Source organism: Canis lupus, chromosome 13 (genome assembly GCF_003254725.2).
Source record: "Canis lupus dingo isolate Sandy chromosome 13, ASM325472v2, whole genome shotgun sequence".
Taxonomy (NCBI): Eukaryota; Metazoa; Chordata; class Mammalia; order Carnivora; family Canidae; genus Canis; species Canis lupus.
The window spans coordinates 48917524-48942198 of record NC_064255.1 but is presented as its reverse complement, the minus strand read 5'-3'; the positions used below and the strand labels follow the sequence as shown (position 1 = coordinate 48942198).

At 39.5% G+C, this 24675-nt stretch overlaps 1 protein-coding gene and 1 pseudogene across 10 annotated transcripts in view; one reads left to right on the top strand and one right to left on the bottom strand.

Annotated features, from left to right (window-relative positions):
* The window catches only part of LOC112652356 (bifunctional phosphoribosylaminoimidazole carboxylase/phosphoribosylaminoimidazole succinocarboxamide synthetase), a 388335-nt gene that overhangs the window by 154543 nt on the left and 209117 nt on the right, over positions 1 to 24675 (bottom strand). For all 10 annotated transcript variants that reach the window (XM_035708216.2, XM_049093243.1, XM_049093242.1 and 7 more), the window contains one exon: positions 10506 to 10677. The gene's annotated coding sequence lies outside the window, so the exon portion shown is untranslated. The remainder of the gene's footprint in view (positions 1 to 10505; positions 10678 to 24675) is intronic.
* On the top strand, positions 15768 to 15931 carry LOC112652387 (U2 spliceosomal RNA; annotated as a pseudogene).

Genomic DNA, 24675 nt, shown 5'->3' with positions numbered 1-24675 from the left:
CACCTGTGCTTTTGGTATCTAGAAATCACTAATCATGAACACTGGCTCCTTTGTTTTCATTTAAGAATTTTATAGTTTTAGATTCTACATTTAGTATGTAATCTATTTCTAATTCACTTTTGTGAATAGTGAAGGAGTCCAACTTCATTCTTTTCATTTAAGAATTTTATAGTTTTAGACTTTACATTTAGTATGTAATCTATTTTGAATTCACTTTTGTGAATAGTGAAGGAGTCCAACTTCATTCTGTGGCATGTGGCTGACTATTCAATTGTCCCAGCACCACTTATTGAGAAAGATTATTCTTTACCCACTGAATTGCTTGGCAAATGTGGTGACAATCATCTGATCACAAATGTGAGGGTTTACATTTGTACTCTCATTTAAATTCCATTGACCTATGTACCCATATGCCAGTACAACACCGCATAGGTTAAAGTAGCTTTGTAATAAGATTTAAACTTGAGAAGCATGAGCCCTCGAAGATTGTTTTGGTTACTTTGGTCCCTTGCATTCCCATATGAATTTTAGAACCTGTTTGCCAATTTCTGCCAAAGAGTCAGTTGCGATTCTGATAGGAATTGCACTGAATCTATAGATCAATTCGGGGGGAATTGCCATCATAATAATATTAACTTTTCCAATCCATGAATGAGGAAGTCTTCCCATCTATTTAGATTTTTTTAAATTCTTTCAATGGTGTTTTATCATTTTCAGTGTACAAATCTTTTGTTTATTTTTTTACTGTTTTTTAAATTTGTTTTTATTTAAGTTCGATTTGCCAGCATATAGTATAACACCCAGTGCTCATCCCATCAAATGCCCTTTTCTGAGCCCATCACCCAGTTACCCCATCCCCCTGCCCACTGCCCCTTCTGCAACCCTTTGTTTCCCAGAGTTAGGAGTCTCTCATGGTTTGTCCCCCTCTCTAATTTTTCCCACTCAGTTCCCTTCCTTTCTCTTACAATCCTTTTTACTATTTCTCATATTCCACATATGAGTGAAACCATAAGATGATTGTCCTCCGACTGACTTACTTCACTCCAGTTCCAACCATGTTGAAGCAAATGGTGGGTATTCGTCTCTTCTGATGGCTGACTAATATTCCATTGTATGTACACATATATATATACATATAATGGAATATGTGTGTATGTGTGTATGTATATATATATATACACACACACACATACCACATCTTTATCCATTCATCTGTCGAAAGACATCGTGGCTCCTTCCACAGTTTGGCTATTGTGGACATTACTGCTATGAACATTGGGGTGCAGGTGTCCCGGCATTTCATTACATCAGTATCTTTGGCGTAAATATCCAGTACTGTAATTGCTGGGTTGTAGGGTAGCTCTATTTTTAACTTCTTGAGGAACCTCTATACTGTTTTCCAGAATGGCTGTACCAGCTCACATTCCCACCAACAGTGCAAGAGGGCTCCCCTTTCTCCACATCCTCTCCAACATTGGTTGTTTCTTGTCTTGTTAATTTTCACCATTCTCACTGGCGTGAGGTGGGATCTTATTGTGGTTTTGATTTGTATTTCCCTGATAGCAGTGATGTGGAGCATTTTTTTATGTGCTTGTTGGCCACGTGTAGGTCTTCTTTGGAGAAATGGCTGTTCCCGTCTTCTGCCCATTTCATGACTGGATTGTTTGTTTCTTGGGTGTTGAGTTCAATAAGTTCTGTATAGATCTTGGATACTAACCCTTTATCTGATATGTCATTTGCAAATATCTTCTCCCATTCTGTAGGTTGTCCTTTAGTTTTGTTGACTGTTTCTTCTGCTGTGCAGAATCTTTATATCTTGATTAAGTTCCAATAGCTCATTTTTGCTTTTGTTTCCCTTGCCTTCATAGATGTATCTTGCAAGCAGTTGCTGTGGCCAGATTCAAAAAGGTTGTTGCTGGGATACCTGGGTGGCTCAGCAGTTGGGCATCTGCCCTTGGCCCAGAGTGTGATACTGGGATCCGGGATCGAGTCCCACATCGGGCTCCTTGCAGGGAGCCTGCTCTTCCCTCAGCCTATGTCTCTGCTTCTCTCTCTTGCTGTGTCTTCCATGAATAAATAAATAAAAATGTTAAAAAAAAAAAAAAAAGGTTGTTGCCTGTGTTCTCTTCTAGGATTTTGATGGATTCTTGTCTCACATTTAGATCTTTCAACCATTTTAAGTTTATCTTTGTGTATGGTGTAAGAGAATGGTCTAGTTTCATTCTTCTGTACTTGGCTGTCCTATTTTCCCAATACCATTTACTGTTGTTATTATTTTTTTAGTTTATTTTCTTTTTAGTAATCTATATACCCAACACGGGGCTTCAATTAATAACCCTGAACTCATGCTCTTCTGACTGAGCCAGCCAGGCACCCTTTGTATTTCTTTTATAAAAATTTATTACTGGGGATCCCTGGGTGGCTCAGCGGTTTAGCGCCTGCCTTTGGCTCAGGGCGTGATCCTGGAGACCCAGGATCAAGTCCCACATCGGGCTCCCGGCATGGAGCCTGCTTCTGTCTCTGCCTCTCTCTCTGTCTCTCATGAACAAATAAATAAAATCTTAAAAAATAAATAAATAAATATTTTTTAAAAATTTATTACTATTTTATTCCTTTGATGCTATTGTAAATGGAATTACTTTCCTAAGTTCATTTTCAGATTGTTCATTGTTAGTGTACTGAAATATAGCTGAAACACAAAAATTCCAATCTTGTATTCTGCAGCTTTGTTCAACTTGGTTTATTAGTTTAGTAGGTTTCTTGTGGATTCTTTAGGATTTTTATATATATAAGATCATGGCATCTGCAAATAGTTTTATTTTTTCCCTTTTTAAAAAAAGATTTTATTTATTTTGAAAGAGAGTGTGTGAGTGGGAGGAAGGGTAGAGGGAAAGAGAGACTTTTTTTTTTTTTTTTGGAAAGAGAGACTCTTAAGCACACTTCACACTGAGTGCAGAGCCAACGTGGGACTCGATCCCATGACCCTGAGATCATAACCTGAGCTGAAATCAAGAGTTGGGCACTTAAGTGAGTCATCCAGGTGCATCTACTTCTTCCTTTTTAAGACTGATGCTTTTTATTTTTTTTTCTTGCCTAATTATCCTAGCTATAATCTACAGTACAGTATCGAATAGACATTATTGTCTTGTTCCTGATCTTAATGGGAACACATCCATTCTTTCACCATTAAGTATAATATTAGCTGTGAATTTTTTGTAGCTGTACTTCCTCAAGTTAAAGACATTCTATGTTAGTCCTAGTTTTGAGAGTTTTTATCATGAAAGTGTGTTGGACTTTGTCAAAAACTTTCTATGCATCTACTGAGATGATGATGTGGTCTTTGTCCTTTATTTAATATGGTATATTACATTGATTGATTACGTATGTTAAATTAACCTTACACTCTTTGGATAAATCCTGCTTGATCATGGTGTAGAATCCTTTGTATACGTTGCTTGATTCAGTTTGATAGTATTCTGTTGAAGATTTTTATGTCTATATTCATAAGGGATATTGGTCTCTAGGCTTCTTTTTTGTGATGCTTTCACCTGGTTGTGGTGTTAGGGTAACAATGGCCACACACAGTGACTTGGAAAGTTCCCTCCTATTCTATTTGCCACATTCATTCTTATATGTGAGTCTACTCATGCCATTCCAGATCTGAAATGTTCATGCCTTTCCATTAGCCATTCTAAGTCCTGTCCATCGTTTGGAGCCAGTTCAAGGCCTCCTCATTCCTGAACCCTTTCTTAACTGCTCTAGTCCCAGAGTGAGCTCCCCCTTCCAAAAGCCCCTTCGGTTCTGAATGTGCTTATAGCTGAAATTTACTCTAAAGAGCTGTAGCTGAAATGAAATGGTAAATGCTGGGTGTGAGGTAGAAGCTGGAAGCAGGACAAGTGGAGTCCTAGTGAGTAGCAGAGCCTAAGGAGGGGAGGGCAGCTAAGGCAGGAAGACACCTGAGCCTGATGACTCAGGACCAGTAGAACAACTCAGGGCCATGGGACTAGAAGGCTGAGGCCTCTTGAGAGGCAGAACAGTGGATGGTGAAGAATGAACTCTTTACTGCTTAATTACTGACTCAGGAACTTATCAGCAAGTCACTATCTAGCCATAGTTTTCTTATCTTTGAAACTGCAATAGTGTCAGGAACAAGGTAAGAATGTCTACTCTTGCCACTTTTATTCAGCCTACTACTGAAAGTCCCAGCCAGGGCAATTAGACAGGAAAAAGAAATAAAAGGCGTTCAAATTGGAAAGGAAGAAGTAAAACTGTCATTATCTGTGGATATGATTTTATATATGGAAAACCCTAAAGACTCCACCAAAAAAATCTATTAGAACTGATAAATGAAAAAAAAAAAAAAAAGAACTGATAAATGAATTCGATAAAGTTGCAGGATACAAAATCAATATATAAAAATCTGTTGCACTTTTGTATACTAACAATGAACTATCAGAAAGAGAATTAAGAAAATAATCCCATTTACAATTGCATCCAAAAAAAAGATACCCAGGAATAAATTTAACCAAGGAAGTGAAAGACCTGTGCACTGAAAACTATAAGACATTGCTAAAAGAAAATGAAGACATAAACAATGATATTCTGTGCTCATGGATTGGAAGAACTGTTAAAATGTCCATACCACCCAAACCTACAGATTCAATGCAATCCTTATCAAAATCCCAATGGTTTTTTTCACAGAAATAGAACAAACATTCCTAAACATATGGAACCACAAAAGACCCCAAATAGCCAAAACAATCTTGAGAAACAAGAACAAAGTTGGAGATACCACAATCCCTGATTCCAAACTACGTTATAAAACTGCAGTAATCAAGACATTATGGTATCAGCATAAAAAGAGATTTATGGATCAATGGTACAGAAGAGAAAGCCCAGAAATAAACACCTATGTAAATGGTTAATTTACAACAAAGGCGGTAAGAATATATAATGGGGGAAGGACAGTCTCTTAAATAAATGGTGTACAGAAAACTGGATAGCCACATGCAAAAGAAGGAAATTAGACGACTATCTTATACCATGTACAAAAATAACTCAAAATGGATTAAAGACTTGAATGTAAGACCTGAAACCATAAAACTAGAAGAAAACAGGCAATAAGCTCATGGATATCAGTCTTAGTGATGATTTTTTAGATCTGACTCTAAAGGTAAGCACAACAAAATAAAAAATAACCAAGTGGGACTACATCAAACTACAAAGCTTCTGCACAGCAAAGGTAACCACTGACAATATGAAAAAGCAACCTACTGATTGGGAGAAGATATTTGCGTACCATATATCTGAAAAGGGGTTAATATCCAAAATATATAGAACTCCTACAACTCAATAACAAAAAAACAGTATGATTAAAAAATGGGCAAAGGATCTGAACATTTTCCCAAAGAAAACATAAAGATGGCCATCAGTCACATAAAAAGATACTAGCCAACACTAATCAGGGAAACACAAATCAAAACCACAATGAGCTATGAATGTTAGAATGGCCATCACCAAAAAGACAAGAAATAACAAGTGTTGGCGAGGATGTGAAGAAAAGGGAACGAACCCTTCTGCACTGGTGGGTCAAAATATAAATTGGTGTAGCAACCATGGAAAACAGTCTGGAGGTTCCACAAAAATTATAAAAATAGAACTACCATGTGATCCAGCAATTCCACTACTAGTATGCATTTATTTATTTATTTATTTATTTATTTTAAATTAATTAATTAATTTTTAAAAGCTTTTATTTATTTGTTTGAGAGAGAGACAGTGAGCACAAGTGTGGGGCAGAGGCAGAGGGAGAAGCAGACTCTCCACCTAGCAGGGAGCCCGATGCAGGGCTTGATCCTAGGACCTCGAGATCATGACCTGAGCCAAAGACAGATGCTTAACCAACTGAGCCACCGAGGTGTCCTCACTACTGGTATTTATCTAAAGAAAACAAAAACACTATTTTGAAAAGATACATGCACGTCTTGTCTACTGCAGCATTATTTAGACTAGCCAAGATACAGAAACAACCTAAATGTCCATAAATGGATGAACGGACGAAGAAGATGTTAAACACACACACACAGGAATATTATTTAGCCATAAAAAATGAAATCTCGCCATTTGTGATAACATGAACATACCTTGAGGGTATTATGCTAAGTCAGAGAAGAAATATAGTATGATCTCACTAATACATGGAATCTAAAAACTACAACAAATGAACATGCAAAACAAAACTATTAAATACAGAAACAGATTGATGGTTGCCAGAGGGGAGGAGGTTGAAGAGTGGGTGAAAAAGGTGAAGGGGTACAAATTTCCAGTTATCAAATAGGTCATGGAGATGTACAGCATGGTGACTATGGTTAATAATACAATTATTTATATTGTATGATATATATTATTCTATGCATTGTATATATTATCAGTATCATGTACTTGAAAGTTGCTAAGAAGATAAATCTTAAAAGTTCTCATCAGGAGGATGACTGGGTGGCTCAGCAGTTGAGCATCTGCCTCTGGCCCAGGGCGTGATCCCAGGGTTCCGGGATCGAGTCCCATGTCGGGCTCCCTGCATGGAGCCTGCTTCTCCCTCTGCCTGTGTCTCTGCCTCTCTCTCTCTGCATCTCTCATGAATAAATAAATAAAATCTTAAAAAAAAAAAGTTCTCAAGAAAAAAAATTTTTTGTAACTTTTGTATGGTAACAGATTGTGGTGATCATCTTGCAATATATACAAAATAATAAATCATTATGTTGTAAACCTGAAACACGGTATATGTCAATTATATCTCAATTTTTTAGAATTTCAATTTCTGGAAGAAAGAAATGAGGATAATAACATCAATCTCATAGTGTGGCACTATGAGTTCACCTATGCAAAACACACTGCATTAAGCTCAACAAGTGGTGGCTTTAATAATATGCCATTGGATGTTCTCTGTGAAAAAAAAAGGTTTGTGGTTAAAGGAGTCTTGGAAATGTTCCATACTGCATCTCCCTTCTCAGAGATTCCCAGGGCACATTAGCATAGTAAAAGCTCTGAAAAGTCTTATGTAAAGGATCCTATTTAATTTGTTTTGGCCAAGAATTCCCCAAACCTATTTTCCAAGCTGACCCTCTTCCCCTTTTTAAATTCAACACATTTGGGGAAATACAATTTTAGTTATATTTAATTAATAAAGGAAGTCTTAAATTGTTAAAAACTGAACATGTTTTACTATTTTGCTTTCCCCGCAGGTATGTATAATTTAAAAGCAGCAGCCAAGGAGAAAAAAGGCTTATAACCTAGCGAAAGAACAGAAAGCTCAAAGGAAATGAGAAATTTCAGGCAGGAGGAAGATCAATAATGAGCTATTTTTGGCCATGGAGACACTTCTAGAATAACAGATTCTTGGAGTTTGACAGCGTATTAAAGTTCAACTCCTTTAAATTCTCACCCAATGCAGAATTTCCCTTCATCAGTCCAAACCCTTGCTGGCACATACCCAGCCTCCCGTTTTAGGCAGCTCTAGTACTTAGGAAATTCTCCCTCACCCTGGGCTGAAATCTGCCTCCATGGAACCTCCACCCAAGACGGTGCCAGCAGAATTTTGAGGTTTGTGTTTCAATGAGAGCTGTCCATCGTGGAGATAGCAAATAAAATGCACAGAGATTTTGTGAATCATTATACAATCTAAAGTAACATGATTATTAATTGAGCAGTAAGTGGAAAATAAAAATTATTGGAAACACATTAATTATACTTTAGTTAAAAAAAAAAGGAAGTGTTGGAAACAGCATCTTTCATTTTCTCCATCTGTAAAGGGGGTGAATAATCAGAAATTCAGCTATACGGTAAGCAATGGATATAGGGTTTATTTTGCAGGTGGAGTTATTTTGCAACTGTCAATTTCTAAGAAGAAAAAGGAAACATATTTTAAATGACTCCTGTTTCTTGTTTTTTTATTTTTATTATTTATTATTTATTTATTTATTTATTTATTTATTTATTTATTTAATGATAGCCACACAGAGAGAGACAGAGAGAGGCAGAGACATAGGCAGAGGGCGAAGCAGGCTCCATGCACCGGGAGCCCAACGTGGGATTCGATCCCGGGTCTCCAGGATCGCGCCCTGGGCCAAAGGCAGGCGCTAAACTGCTGCGCCACCCAGGGATCCCTTTCTTGTCTTTTTAATTTAAAAAATAAGGGATCCTTGGGTGGCTCAGCGGTTTAGCGCCTGCATTTGGCCCAGGGCATGATGCTGGAGTCCCCCGGGATCGAGTTGCACATCGGGCTCCCTGTATGGAGCCTGCTTTTTCCTCTGTGTCTCTGCCTCTCTCTCTCTGTCTCTCATGAATAAACAAATAAAATCTTTTTTTTTTAAATAAATAAAATCTTAAAAAAATATTTAAGGAGACATTTTAAAAAACTCTTTACCCAAAGCTTATCCTTCCAGCTTCTTTTATTATAAAAATAAGTATTAAATAATTAAAATATAGTGTATGTCTCAAAAATATAGGTTTATTAACAAAAGCCAATAACAAGGACAGGGAATGTTTACCTGTATTTTATAAAAATGTAGCTGTTTGAACCCCTATGGAATTCCAAGGCTTTGTACAACTTAAAACCTATGGAAAACTCCAAGGGAGTAGATGGAATAGAACTTAGAGGAGAAGAGAACCCCCAGGATCCAGGCTCCTCTAAAGGTCCAAAGTCATTCAGTAAGCAATCAGGGATTTGGCAAAATCATAAAAAGGACAGGCTGTGTTTTCACAGAACAGTCCTTTTAAAGGAGAACTTTCTAGACTCAACTTCATTCGCATTCAACTACTAGTTCGTCACATTTTAGTTATTTGTACACCTCATTCTGATACTCTGAGGCAAAAGGGTTTGCATTCCTGTTTTACAACCAAATAAACTGAAGTAAAATCAAAACATTCATACTGAACAATACTCAAGCATACATCAGTACATAACTGAGATTCCAACAACTGGATGAATTCAGTGCTAGCTGTGTTCTTCTTTCAGTAAAATAATTTCCTTCAGTTTTCTTACTAAAGATAATGGAAAACAAATACAGGCCTGTGAAGGAAGAGTCAGTATTAGTCAGGACCCACAAATGCGGTGGCTGAGCACTGCAGTTTCATGTTTCCTGCTTGCCTAAGAAGTCTGTAAGTTATGCTCAACGGCAGTGTTTATTACAATTTACTTACTGACACACAACACAGAGGATGTTTTTGTTCTCATCCTTGAATCATAGAAAAACCATCACAGATGACATTGTCAATTCCTTCCATGTGTATTAGGGAAACTCGTACTGTGCCAGGCATTCACAGGAAACGTTTTTGGAGCACCTAATACAAGACCGAATAAAACCTGGTCCCTGACTTCATGGAACTGGCAGTCAAATGAGAGAGACAGACCAGCAAATCAGTAATTTCCATAGAAAGTGACAAGTTCTCTGCTGGAGCCAGGTGCATGACGCTGGGGGAATACTGGCAAGGGTAAACTAATCAGATCACGTCACGGGAAGACGCTACTCAGAGGAGCTGACTTTAAGCCATCAGTAGCAGAGTTGAACCATCTCTGACTCCGATTTCAATTCCCAGCACTCAGGTGAGAAAGTACCTCCTGACCCTGCTTTTCTGAGTTCTTGACACTGTCATGGCCAGATTTATAGCCTGTGGTCTCAGAAAGAAAGAGAGGGAGAGGGAAGGAAGATGAAGAAGGGAAGGAGAGAGGGAGGGAAGGAGAAAGGGAAGGGGTGAAGAGGGAAGCAAGAGGGAGAGACGGAGAAACAGAAAACAAAGAGCAGGGGGTGCCCTGGTGGCTCAGTTGGGTAAGCCTCTGTCAGGCTCTTGGTTTTGGCTCAGCCGGTGATCCCTGGGTGGTAGGACAGAGCCCCCAGTGGGTTCTACACTCAGCTGGAGACCACCTGCGATTCTGTCTCCCCTCTGCCCCTCTCCCTCCCTCTCAAATAAATAAATCTTTATTTCTCTCAAATAAATAAACAAGCCTTTAAAGAAAAAAGAAAAAGAAAACAATGAGTAGAAGTTACAAGTTCCGTGACAGGTTCCAGAAGCTGCTAGAGATTGCCAGAGGTATGAAGGGTGACCACTCAGTGCCTGAGCAGTCTGTGTTCTCAACGTGGATGTCCCACCTAATCTGTGACCACCCTTTCTCTATGTCAAGCAACAGGACACGGGAATGCAGTCTCCTTCTATCCAGGTTAACTTGCTGAGCCAATGCAGTGGGGGTGTTGCCTCTACCACCAGTGAGGGCAGCAAAATGAAGGTGCAGATCCCTGTGCTCTCCTGGAAAATGGGGTCAGATTCATTGCTGATCCCCCTGCTACGGTGACTTCTCCACACAGAATGCACAAAGTACCCCACGTCTTCCACCTTCCCATAGATACAACACAGCTGTGATTCCACCCTTGCCTCCTCTGGAATCCCATTCTCCACCTTGGGACTCTGCCAAAGATCTGGAGGGTGGGGGTGGGTGGAGTATGAATTGTTACCTTAGATTGTCTTCCAGGGTCTCCTCATCTGAAGAGAAGGTCCCATTGCTGACACTCCGGGAAGAGCGAATCTTAGTCCCTGTTGACACCTCCTGGGACAACAAAGTGTCTTTCTTTTTCCTTCTGCCAAACAACTTCTTAAAAGGCTGGAATTTACCTCCTTTCTTCTTGTCTGTGGATTAGAAGATAAACATATGCTGCAGTTTGACAGAGCTGCACCTCTGAGCCTGAGAGCAAATTACAAGTGAGCTGCCTCTGGCCAAGGGAGCTGGGGCAAAGGGCAGCCATCAGAGTGAGTGAGCGACCAAGCCCTGTGCCAGCAACGGCAGGGCCAGCCCCTGTCTGGGCACAGTCAGGCAGAGACAAGCCAAGGGCATGGAAAGGCTTTTGCCACCAGGCTCCCAAAAAAGCACCTGGGTCAACACGGAGGGGTCCCAAGCATCACAGTGGCCGCACAGCACCCCCGGGCACATGCTACACAAAGGTGGTGCCTGCTTTCTTTAACAAAGCAGATGGCCAGTGCCCTTCTCCACAGAAGAAGCTGAGAAAATATGTTAAGTCAGACAGGTGCTTAAAAAAATGTATATACCTTTACGTATATAACTTTGTGCATGTGTGTGCGTGTGTGTATACACACACACACACACACACACACACACACACACTCCCCTGAGAATCACCCTGTTTTAGCCATTGTCAGATACGGAAGGTAACTGCTAACTCTTGGCATAAGCTTTGCCCCCAATTCCCTCCACCTCTATGTATTTCCAGTTTATTTCTCTTTTCTCCTCTTAAAATCCACTACAAAGAGTCCCAAAAGAGTTGCTATGAACGTCTCTCCATATATTACTTCATCCAGTCAGGACCCAGGGCTCAGTGCCAGCATTTCCAACAGATATTTTAGTTTATACCGTTCAGTTCTGCTTCTTCAATCACAAATCCATCCACATCACTCCGCTCCTACCTCAGGAAAGAAAGTGTGTATCACACTGTACCAGAAGCAGCATCTCTTCAGGGCCTTCCTTTTCTTTAAGAAGCCAGTCACCCAGTGGTCATCTTATTTTTAATTACTTAACCCTTAACATGCACCCCTGCTTCAAGAACTTTCCAAGTATTAATTTAGTTAATCCTCACAATGACCGTATGAGGTTGATACTATTAACATCCCCATGTTACAGAAGAGGATCCTCAGGCACAGACAGATGAACTAACTTGTCTATGTCAGGGGAAATGTGTCTCTGAAGCTGGAGTCAAGAGCTCTGAGGGAAAAGAAAAGATGGAAGCTTGCAAAGCATATGGAAAAGTACCTGCACAAAACACCTAGGTATGAGTCTGCATCTGAGTATCAGATACCCTGGACCTCTGCTGGCCAGAGAAAAATCGGCGTATAAAAATGAGGTTCAAGATGTGCAAGGTAATCATCTCATTTCTTTTAGTGATCTTCAGTTCTGGCCTTCCTGAGACCAAGTCTGAAGCACAGAAAAAGTGGTTTATTATTTTTTTTAAGATTTATTTATTTATTCAAGACAGAGAGAGAGACAGAGAGAGAGAGAAGGAGGCTCCGTGCAGGGAGCCTGACGTAGGACTCGATCCCGAGTCTCCAGGATCACACCCCGGGGCTGAACCGGCGGCACTAAACTGCTGGGCCACTGGGGCTGCCCAGAAAAAGTGGTTTAAACCTCTCTGCCCTAAACTGTAACATAAAACACTGAGAAAGCACACAAAACAGTTGCCAACCACAAAAAGACAACAGTCTGGGATCCTTACTATAGGTGCAAACAGACCTTCCAACCTCAGTGGCCCCTGAAACAGTAATGAATTATATCACACTTAAGAGGAAAGGGCACTTGTATCAGATGCCTCCCATCCACAATGTTCTGTGCCAGCTATGCAGTCCTCAAACCAGAGTTAAATTCTTTTCATTATGTTTATTTAAAAGACAAGAAGTGTGTGCAATACAATTGAAATCATAACACTTAAAAATGGTGGGACGTCTGGGTGGCTCAGTGGTTGCCTTTGGCTCAGGGCGTGATCCCAGGGTCCCAGGATCGAGGCTTGCATGGGGCTCCCCCAGGGAGCCTGCTTCTGAGCCTGCTTCTCCCTCTGCCTATGTCTCTGCCTCTCTCTCTCTGTCTCTCATGAATAAATAAATAAAATCTAAAAAAAAAAAAAAACCACTTAAAAATGGTAAAAACAAACAATACAAATGGGAGGGTTTGATTTCAGACTGCTTGTTTTCAGTGGTTATTTAATTCAGGAAAATAAGCCAGAGATTTTCATGACACCTACTTCTGGTTCCCATCAATAAATAATTTTTTAAAATTATAATCAATAGTCTCTGAAGACCATCAAAGAACATCAAGTGTTAAAAGAGCTAACCTTATATAAAATGAGTCAATTAAAAATTTTAAAGTATTCTATAAGACACTACAAGTATCATTATATTATATAGTTGGTCTTTGGCACTGACTGATGAAATAAATGAATTATTTTCTCTATGACTGTCCAAAGCTCAAAATATGCAAATGACACCTGATTTCTTGATTTGGCAGCATTATTATATATGGTCAAAGAGTAATTTGTGCTACATTTTACTTATTTTTGAGGTGAAACTTTTCCTTTTTCCTTTCATATTGATTGCCTTTTTCCCCACTACAGAAATATCTAGTCCTTAATTCTCTAATCAGAAATATTCTAAAAGACCATAGCAAAATTCTAAAAGTATCAGTTATGAAATCATTATCCCCAGTCTGGACCCACAAACCTAGCTTTTTAGCTAAGTAGATAATTTTAGATCATGTCAGAGTTTATTGATGGGGAAACAAATCAACACTTGCTCTGAAGTCAAGGTGGATTTGGTGGTCTTCAGTTGAGTTGGAACCAAGGGAGTTAACTATAACTACTAATTTACTAGATAAACCACAGTTTCTTACAGTAACAACAGGTGACTTGCGCATTTCACTAATGGGTGGTCTATACAGTCAGCCAAGGAGGCTGATATGTATTTTTTGTATTGCTTCAGTGTTCAGAATGGTGGCAGCCACCATATAAAATTAGTCTGCATTGATCATATTGTTGGGGGAGAGCAAGTGAGTGAAGAGAACCCGGAAGGAACTGAATACAAAGTTAAGGATGGGATAAAGACAGCCTTGGGGAGGACACCAGGGTATGGAAGCCTTAGCTGGGAGGTGAACTTGATAGGCTTCATGCAAGCACAGAATGGCCTCCCTCAGGCGCTTCGTCTGTAAAGCTGGCCCCATTTGAGTGCCTTGTGAACCAGGCACTCTGTCCTGCACATTATATGGGCAATCACTTGTATGAGTACACACACATTATCTAGGAAGATGTGTCAAAGTCCAAATGTGAGCATATTTCTCAAGGATTACTCCAGAAAGGCCATTTTAGCAATGCCTTATTTTTTTTTAATGCCTTAGTTATTATGGGAAAGGTAAAAGAACAGTAAAACCTATCTGAACTATCCATCCAACAACCAATCCTTCTTACCATGAGAAAAAGAGATTCTAGGCCTAAGAACATCAATTTCTCTTCAGAGGAGGAGTGAGAATGCAGAAACTTACAAGTATACTCCAGAGTCTTAGTGTTTGGTCACATCTGAGTTATAAAAAATAATTTTCAAAAATAAAAAATAAATTTTCCCCCTTCTCATTTCCAAAATACATTTCCTTTTTCTTTTTTTTAAGATTTTATTTATTAATGAGAGACACAGAGAGAGACACAGGAGAGGGAGAAGCAGGCTCCTCGCAGGGAGCCTGATGTGGTACTCGATCTTGGAACTCTGGGATCACGTGCTGAGCAGAATGCAGACACTCAACCACTGAGCCACCCAGGCATCCCCTAAAATATTTCCTGTCAGAAATATTTTTCATCTGAAATACAGTTTAAATATTTGTTTGTATGATTATTTTATTATTGATTGGGACAATTAATTAATTTTCCAGGATTAATTTTATTAAAAGACTCAGTAATTACATTTAGGCCCACCCTACATTCTGACACCAAATCATAACTAAGCAACGTTAATAGGAAATGAAATCTTATAAATCAGAGAGGGGGCAGCCCCAGTGGCGCAGCGGTTTGGCGCCGCCTGCAGCCCGGGGTGTGATCCTGGAGACCCGGGATCGAGTCCCACATCAGGCTCCCTGCATGGTGCTTGCTTCTCCCTCTGCCTGTGTCTCTGCCTCTCTCTCTCTCTCTCTAGCTGTGTCTCTATGAATAAATAAATAAAATCTTTAAAAAATAATAATAATAATAAATCAGAGAGGGAGTTATACTTATTCAGTTCCCCAGTTTTACTCTCAAAGTTTGGTATAAGATCTCTTGCATCAAAAAAGTAACTAAATTTTATGAAATATTTGCAAATCTATGGCACAACAACCATTATGAAATCCTGAGCATATGTCTACAAATAGTCATTAAATTAACTATTTTGTGATCAGTTTATGATTTGGGGGATACCCTGTCTCCATAGAATCAACTGGATTAAGTGTATGGTTATCACCAGCAGCTATCTTCTTCATAGGTAACACCAACCCTTACTGTGAAAATTTTTGTACAGATAGGGTCTAAAAGATCAAAGCAATTTTGACAATGTAGTAAAGCACTTCTGCAATGGTAGTGTGAAATATTCCAAAATACAACTGCCATACATTAGAAGTGTAAGTAGTTTAGCAAAGTCATATCCAACATTACTGTATTTGAGATGGCATTTTAGAATTTAGTGAGGCGAACGTGATAACCCCTACACTACGGAAACGCCTGCATTTTAGAATTTAGTAACACAAATCTGCTTTCACTGGGTGGCTGGTATGGGGTAAGGGGAAGGGAAGAGAGAAGGAATTCCTACTAAAATTTGTTTTTTACTGGCTGCAGCTAGTTAAGGGTTAAGTGTGTGGGCCCTAGAGACAAAGAATACATGGCCTGAATTCTGATCCCATCTCTTACTAGCCATAAAACATCTGCTTACCAGCCTCTCTGTACATTTACTGTCTTTTTTTTTTTTTTTTAATTTACGGTCTTAAGTTATAAGATTGAATTTATTATAGAAAAGACAGTGGGTGCTATATTTTCTTAATATTTCAGCAATTTTCTGTTGCAATTTTTCACATGAAAGAATCTATATATGCATAAAGATTGCTTCAGGGATCACAGTAATTTTCATTCTTTAAGTACTGCATTGAATTAATTTATTTTCATCATCCAATAATTACTTTAGGGAATTTTTTTTCATTTAAAAGAGTGCACATCGCTTCTCGGCCTTTTGGCTAAGATCAAGTGTAGTATCTGTTCTTATCAGTTTAAAAGAGTGCACATTATCCATTATTTCATGGATATAATTACATGCCATTTGATGGCTGCATCATCATAATTGCTAGTTTATATAGAATATTCTAAAAATTAAAAATCACTGGGCAAGTCAAGCAAATCTGCTTCATTTTCCATTTGTCATAAAGATGCAATTCTTACATTTTCATTTCTAAACCTAAAACAATAAAAATGTGCAATTTATCTGTATTGGATTTATATAGTATGCTTCCAAGTGAGAAACAGAATTTCCTATTGTAGTTCATTTTAAGCATCATAAGCGCCTTGGTTTGGAGTTTCTCAGAATGTGCTCTGTGGTTGGTACCAGGTTCTTATTCAAAGACCAGTACATTTGAGAATCCATGTAAAATAAAGTTAAATATGTTTCTTTACTATGAGACCTTTCAGAGTCTTTAATATGCTGGTATCATTACTGCTTTCCAAAAGAGGAGAGAATATGCAGTGCTTCCCAGAGTTCATTTTCTGATATTGGTCATGAGTAAGTGTTCCTCTGAAGATACCCTGGGAATCACTTTATTATTTCCTTCAAAAATCTCTTTTTAATTTAATTTTTAAGTTACCTTCACACCCAACACAGGGCTCAAACTTATAACCTGAGATCAAAAGCCACATGCTTTACTAACTAAGCCAGCCAGGCAATCCTCTCTCAAAAATCATTTATTTTCTGTAGGTACCATATATTTCGTACACACACCTCCCCTACAATCTACAGTGCACTGCTCAGTAAACTCAAGTGAGTTAACTGAAACATTTTGGTTAATTAAGCCTAATATTTATGTAAAGTTCTGATTTCACTCATGTAAGTAAACAGTGTATGTTAGGACACAGTACACAACAACTGTCTGAATCCTGTAATCTAATTTAAAGGTAATTTCACGGGAAGCCCCTGTGGCTTAGTGGTTTAGAGCTGCCTTCAGCCCGGGGTGTGATCCTGGAGACCCAGGATCGAGTCCCACACATCGGGCTCCCTGTATGGAGCCTGCTTCTCCCTCTGCCTGTGTCTCTGCCTCTCTCTCTGTCTCCGTGTCTCTCATGAATAAATAAATAAAATCTTAAAAAAAAATAAAGGTAATTTCACAACATCTTTTTTTGGCTCTGGAACATCAGAGTATTTTTGAGAGGAAACTGTTCAGTTAAAAAAGATTACTAGAGGGGCACTTGGGCAGCTCAGTTACTTAAGCATCTGACTCTTGATTTCGGCTTGGGTCATGATCTCAGGGTTGTGAGATCAAGCCCCATGTTGGGTTCCCACTCTGGGCATGGAGACTGCTTAAGATTCTCTCTCCCTCTCTTGAAAAAAAAAAAAAAATCACTAGAAGTACAGTGATACACAAGCACTTGGTAGTTATCACCTTTTTACTGTGTCCAGTTTCCCAGTACATTCTGACTAAGGAGTTGGCAACATGTCAGGTAGGCAGCACCCTCCAGTGTCATATCATAAAAAGGCTAAGGACTGAGATTCTCCTTCTAGAGAGGAGGGAAGGGGTATCAATGGTGGCTGTCAAGTTACATGAGGGAAGAAGGAAGAGTTGTTTCTTTTTCTGGGGAAGCACAGGGGGAAGCAGATATTTACTGCTGTGCTTTTTCAGAAAATGAAGAGACAAGATCAATAATGTTCTTTTATAAGAGGGCAGGGGTGGCTAGAACAAATGGTGAGAGGTCCACAGATGGTAGTGACTGGCTTTCACAAGTCAGGGGGCACAAACAGAGCAGGTGGTGACTGGCCCATATCAGGGAATACCAAGTCCTGGACACAGGCTATGGCATATGGTGTAGATCTGAGGTGGGCCTAAGGTTTGGATTTGCTATTTCCTCAGACAAAAATATCATCTTTTTCCTTCTCAATTTGATGAGGTTCTATTCATTTTTCAAGACCTATGTCCTTGAAGCCTTTCCCAAGTCACTAAGCCAAATAGTAATTGACCACACCTTCCTCTGGCTTCCGTGTGCTTTGTTCACCCTTCTTTTGTGCCACTGTATGTTATGAACCTAACTGCTGAACTGTGTCCACTCAAAATTCATACGTTAAAGTCCTAACCCCCAAGTACCTCAGAATATGACTGTATTGGAGATAGAGTCTTTAAAGAGCTAATTAAGATAAACGGAGGTCATTAGGTGGGCCCTATTCAAATATACTGGTGTCCTTATAAAGAGATTAGGAAAACAGATACACATAAAGGAAAGGGCATGTGAGGAATACCTCTCTGCCTTTGCCTAGAGAATTCCCAACTGTTACCCCAAGCACATTCCAGGTGTCATGTTCCTTGGATAGATGTCCTTACACTCTCTGGCCAGAAAGAATGACTCTCTCCTCTGTTCTCCATTTGTGCATGCACAGACATCTACTACAATACCACAGAGCATGCTATAGCTCCTAGACTGCAAGTTCCCTGGGTACAGGGACTGAACCTTGTTTATTCTACATCTACAGCGCCCATCATGATGCCTGGAGCACTCAATAAAACGTACCTACTATTCCCTATCTCCTTCAGAGTAGATGTGTTTTAGAAATCAGAATTTTTCAGATTGTATAAGGGTGTATTTAGACCCCAGGGGGTCTGTGACAATTCATAATCAAATGTAGGATTTCTGAAAAACACCTTTATTCATTTTAAGTTTTGCTAATATATACACCTGTGCCAAACTTCCAAAGAAGTTTGAGATTTTGAAAATGCAGATAAAGGATGGTGATCTCTTTATGTAGTATATTAAAAGTACTTGTTTTGACAATGCAAATGTGTTCAAGCGTGATTGACCTAGGGTACCTCACCCATGAGAAACATGAGGTGAATACAGATAATTTCACCCAGTTAAAGTGAGATATGTAGCAAAATGCACACATGCACACCCCTCAAATACCTACCAGTTACCCCACGTTGCTCCTTGTGTCAGAAGATGCATTCATACAACACATGTGGCATTGCAGCTGCTGTCCAATTTGATAACCTGCCTTCCCCTACCTCACAAGCTGCAGCCCTTCTAATGTGCTAGTCCACAAGCAAACTTCAGGTCTTTTTCAAGGCTTACATATTTATTATAGTATTTACATATTTCATTATAATTTAATATGTGGAAAACAACTATTTCTTTTAGTAGGGTCCTATTCTTTTAAAATATGTCATTGAAAATAAAATAAAATAAAATATGTCATTGATAAATTTTTCGTGTGTTGTGTTAAATATCCTATTTTTCCCAATAGACTTGGTTTTCATTTTATAATTTTGCATAACATGTTGATTTTGGGCAATGTTTAGGTCACATAACAGCAGCACTGACTGTAAATACCTACACAAAACCTACTGAATTATGTCTGTACTTAACCCAGATCTAGGTAAGGGACTATCAAAATGACAACAATTTGGCAGTTTTTTGGGGCCTATTATTTCTCAAAACCACATCAATTTATAGTTTTCTGTTTTTCCCATTGGTCTGTCTCAGAACGTCCTTTGATATGTCTTACAACAATTCACAAGTAAAACGAAATGATATTTAGAAATAGTAACAGAGGCAGATATGATTGCTAATGTGAAATCTGTGTCTGGACACATTTCTCCCACACGCTAGAATATGTGTGGGTGCTGGTTCTTTTCACTGCCAAATTGTGCCACTTGAGTTTCAAAGAGTGCTGTGAATACAAAAAATCAGGCTGACTTTGAGTGGAAAAAATTGGCAAGTGGGAGTTGCTTGCTACTTTACCCCACATATTTAGTGTAGTAGGACAAAAGTTTTAGGGACATCAGAGGCTGTATTGATCAGGGTTTAATCAGAGAAACAGAACCAGTAGGAGATAGAGGTAGAAACGTGCATGCACATGTGTAAGATATATTAAAGGATTTACTGCAAGGAATTGTCTTATACCAGGTGGTGGCTGGCTAAGCAAGTCTGAAATGCACAGGGCAAGTCCTTAAGAAGGAAGGCTAGAATTCAAGAGCACAGACTACAACTGCTGTTCACAGATGGAATTTCTTCTCTCAGGGAAGGCTCAGTCCTATTTTTAAGGCCTGTCTATCTATTAAGATGGAGAGAGAGAATCCCAAGCAGCCTCTTCACCCAGCACAGAGCCTAGCACAGCACTCCATCTCACAACCCTGAGATTGTGACCTGAGCCAAAATCAAGAGTCAGACACTTAACTGCCTGAGCCACCCAGGTGACCCAAGGCCTTTCAATTTATTGATTCAGGCTCACTCAGATTATCTTTTTTTTTTTTAAGATTTATTTATTCATGAGAGACACACAGAGAGAGGCAGAGACATAGGCAGATGGAGAAGCAGGCTCCCTGAGGGGAGCCTGATGAGGGACTCAATACCAGGACCCCAGGATCATGCCCTGAGCCAAAGGCAGATGCTCAACCACTGAGCCACTCAGGTATCCCCCCTCAGATTATCTTGAATAATCTCCCTTATTTTAAATCGATGAATTATGGACTTTCATTATATCTCTAAAATACCTTCACAGCAATAGTTCAATTAAACAGTATTTGTGTTTGATTAAACAACTAGGGACAAATTAACACATCAAAATGATCATCACACTCTGGGACACAAAGGAATGGCTCAGTGGTTAAGTTTCCCACTCTCGATTTCGGCTCATTTTGTGAAATCAGGGTAGTGAGATGCAGCCCTGCATCACACTGAGTGCTCTGGGGGAGTCTCCTTGAGATTCTTCCTTTCCCTCTATCACTTTCCCTGCTCAGGCAAGCACTCTCTACACACACACAAAAAAAATCTTTAAAAAAATAATCATCACACTTCATCCTTTGTCAACCTGGCAACCATATACATCTCCTTTAACCATATTTAATTTCCAAATAAAGTCAGTAACAAAGCCATACTTCCACTAACATGATACCAATATCCCACATACATTTGAAAACACACTAACTTGCTCCCTAGAAGAGGATGCAAAGTCCTTGAGTAATATTCACACTTCTCCTATAACTACATACTGAGGTATAATGCTATTATTAATGTATCTTACATTAAAGGATAAGGAGAGGAAAGGGAAGAAAACAAAAATATTTGGTTAATATATATATACAACCATATTCATTACAAGATATGGAAGAAATACCCATACTATGGGTCCTTGTTTTGGCAACTGGTCATGTGGTCATAGCTTTCTTTATATGCATATGCATGTTTACATGAATACATGTATGTAGTCTTTCTATGTAATCTCTGGAGCCGTCTTGTTCCACTACCCATTCCACATTCCTCATGTCCTTGGCAAGGAACTCGGTTGGCTAGGTTCTCTGGATGGTAAGGGGACACTACATTCCTGAAGAACCTGGGCCATTAGCTGTCCTGAACTGGGCTGTTGTAGTTTTCTATTACTCCAGAGGACCCGGGAGTACTAGGAGATGCCATAAAACATCTATATTCCAGACATACTCTTCCTTATTACCTCTATTATGCAATTGCAGCCCAATTTTTTTGTTGGTAGTCAGGATCAATCACTCTGGCCAGTACAGTTACCCCCTTCTTTACCTGTTCACTCAGAGTCATGAGGAGCCCCTGAGGCTGGGTGACAGTCTCAGTTCAATGGAATCACTGTATGTCCCCTGTGGAAGCATTCCTCCCACCATAACTAAGAACTCTAGACAAGTAGAACCTTAGGTCAAGGGGATAGCAAATGAAAATTTTCCTAGGAGGTTACTAGGAGTAATAGTGACCATTTCTACTTCTACTCCTTTATTCCTAGACCCATGAAGCCTGGCTGTGAGAGTCCCAGCCCTAGTATTGCCACTTAGCTGGTACTGTAACTTGAGTCTTCTAAAGGCTATTCCACCAATTTATCAAGCCAGCCACTTCAGGAGGATGGGAACATGGTAGGACCAGGGAATTCCATGAGCATAGGCCTATCAAGCTCCTTGATCAGAAGTGATGTCTGTGTCAAATACCATTACAGCAGATAAGGTATTCATAAGTCCACAGATGACAGTTTTGGCAGAAGCACTGTGTGCAAAAAAAGGTGAATCTGTATCCAGAATAAGTGTCTGTTCTAATAAGAACAAAGTGTTGCTCCTTCCATGATGGAAGTGGTCCAGTCTAATGAATCTGTACCAGGTAGGTAGCTGTTCATTCCAGGGCATGGTGTCATATTGGGGACTCAGTGTAGGTCTCTGTTGGCTTGGCTGGTGGAAATCAGTGTTGCTGACCTCATGCATAACTTCTATCCTTGTCACTATTGTATCCACAGGCCCACTGACAAACAGATGGGGAAAGAGGCTGATAGATACTCCCAAAATGTGTCATCCAATGCACTTCATTATTAAAATCCTCCTGAGGTCATCCTTTAGTTAGTGTTCACATGGGACACGAATATCCTGAAATCCTTGCCCATTCAGAGATGTCTACCTACATACTTCTTCCAGAGACCTCTTTGTCACCAATTTTCTAATAATAATCCTTCCAAATCTCTGACTATCTAAACCACTGGCTACTACCTATGAACTGTTTTATAGACTTGTACCTTTGGCCATTTTTTCTTATAAACAAAACAATCAGATATACTGATTGAAATTCTGTCCACTGGGAGGATTCCCCTTCACTGTCCTTTGGCGGCTGTCCCAGAATAGGGCTACAGAATTACAGCTTTTGAATGGTGCCTCAATATTATGCAAAACTATCCATAAACCAGGACTAAGTTTTCTTTTTCTCAGTTAACTAGTCATAGAGATCTCCCCATGAGGTTGTAGGTACAGAATGTGAGAAAGAAGGCAGTGTAGCAGGAATGGGGACTGTAGGTAATTAGGCCACTTCCTCATGTAACTTACTTGTGCCTTTTGGGCCTGCTCGAGCCTGTCTTGCATATTCTACTTCCTTTTGATAATGGAATACTGTGCACACCCAGCTTTATGACTTGGTAGGTTAGGCAACACCCAGTTCATGATGGGCAGCTCAGGTCACATGATAATTTGATGGTGCAAGGTGAAATGTTTAGTGTCTATTAAGCCAAAAGCTGTTTCTCAAAAGACCTAGAGTTATCTGCAGAGGATAGTAGAGTTCTATCCCCAAATCCTGAGTGTTTGCTGTGACTCATATAGAGCCTGCCAAAGGCTTCAAATAGTATCCCTCTCTGTCAGTGACGTTCAAGCACCTCTGGATCTGCTGGACCAAATGGCAGAGCAGTTTTCATGGCAGCCTGGACCTGTTACAGAACCTTCTCTTGTTCTAGGCATTACTCAAAATTAGCAGATCTTTGATCACTCAGTAAGTGGCCACACGCAAAAGAGGAATAGGCTGCTTCCCAAAACCAAAGATACCTACTAGGTGTTGTGCCTCTTTTTGGTGGTTGGACAGGCCAGATGCAACAATTTCTCTTTCACCTTAGGGGAGATATCACAACATGCTCCAGACCAGTAGACCGCTAGCAGTTTTGCTAACATGAAAGGCCCCTGAATTTCAGTGGGATTTATTTCCCATTTTCTGGCATGAAGATGTCTTCCCACTTTGTCTAGAGTAACTGCTACATCCTGCTCAGCTGGTCCTATCACCATGTTTATAAGTTTTTAGCCTCTGTAATATCATTTTGTATTAGTGATTTCTTTGAAAAACAAGCTCATTTTTAAAAGACTCAGTATCTCAGTGAGGTACCCCTGAACTAGTTTCAAAGTCTATGTGCCCTTGCATAAATACCTTCATTAAATTGAAAGCTGGGTGGCACTGATAAACCAGAACTAAGCTCTGAAGAATGTAATGTTGAGGACTGTCAAGTAGAGGACATTTAGTAACTTGGGTGGCTATAACTGTAAATGAGCTCAGTGGTTAGACAGCTGGAAATCATGACAAAAATTGTAATTATTGATAATACAGAGACTCAATAAAGGTTTGTGCAATAATTATTTAGTTACAGATTTCAGGAGGATTTGATTCACTAATAATTTTTTTTAACCTACTGGCAGGTGTAATCTTAGTTCCTGCTGGATAGAAGGTAAGTTTGGGGTCAAATTCTCAAACCATGACTGAATATATAAATGTTCTTAGAGATAAAGGATAGAAGTCCCTAGTTCTACTATGTGAGCATCAGTTCTTAATAAGCTTAGCTGAAACTCCTGATGGTACCAGCAGCAAGTGGACCAAGGTCAAAGTGACATTAAAGTGTTGTAGAACCATCAGGCAAGGTGTTTGTGGCTTGCATAGATGACCTATGAAAGACAGATCCCAGGAGTAGCAGAATGAAACTGTTGAGTGTTCAGATGGTCTAAGAAAGGAATAAGAACTCACCTGGTCCTCTGTGCCTAAGGGTAGAGCTGCTCTGTTATCATTTCTGAGAACAGAAAGAAATATTTTCTTAAAAGATTTTTAAAAATTCGAGTCTGTCTCAGTGTTCCAGATTGTGTCAAGTAGTCCTGTCAAGCTATTCTTCCTTGATCTGAACCCCATTCTCTTGTGCTGATGCTAAGTTTATTTCATTTGCTCCTTATTCAGTTCTCACTGGAGAGCACTAGGCAGGGATGACACATTTCTTTGAGAATCACTGTCCTCCCCCCTGGATTTCTCCTTCCCAGACTAACTCTTGGTCAATAGCTCAGACAGGTAACAGATTTACTCTGGCACTGCTCCATTCTAGGGAGAAATTTTAAAAAAGATACCACTACCAGTTTTGTAGGATTTTTCCATTAATTCATGCACTAGACATTGGTAGAATGGCAACCCAATTCTGCGATTACAAGGGTCAATGATTTAAATTTTCACCTGTATCTTGGATGTAACGTCTTTCTGACTACCAGGTCTGTGTGATGTGGGAGTAGGGGAGAAAACCAAAGCTGCCCTTTCTCCTTTCATGGTTGGGAATCACTTTTGTGAGGCAATCTAGGTTCTGTAG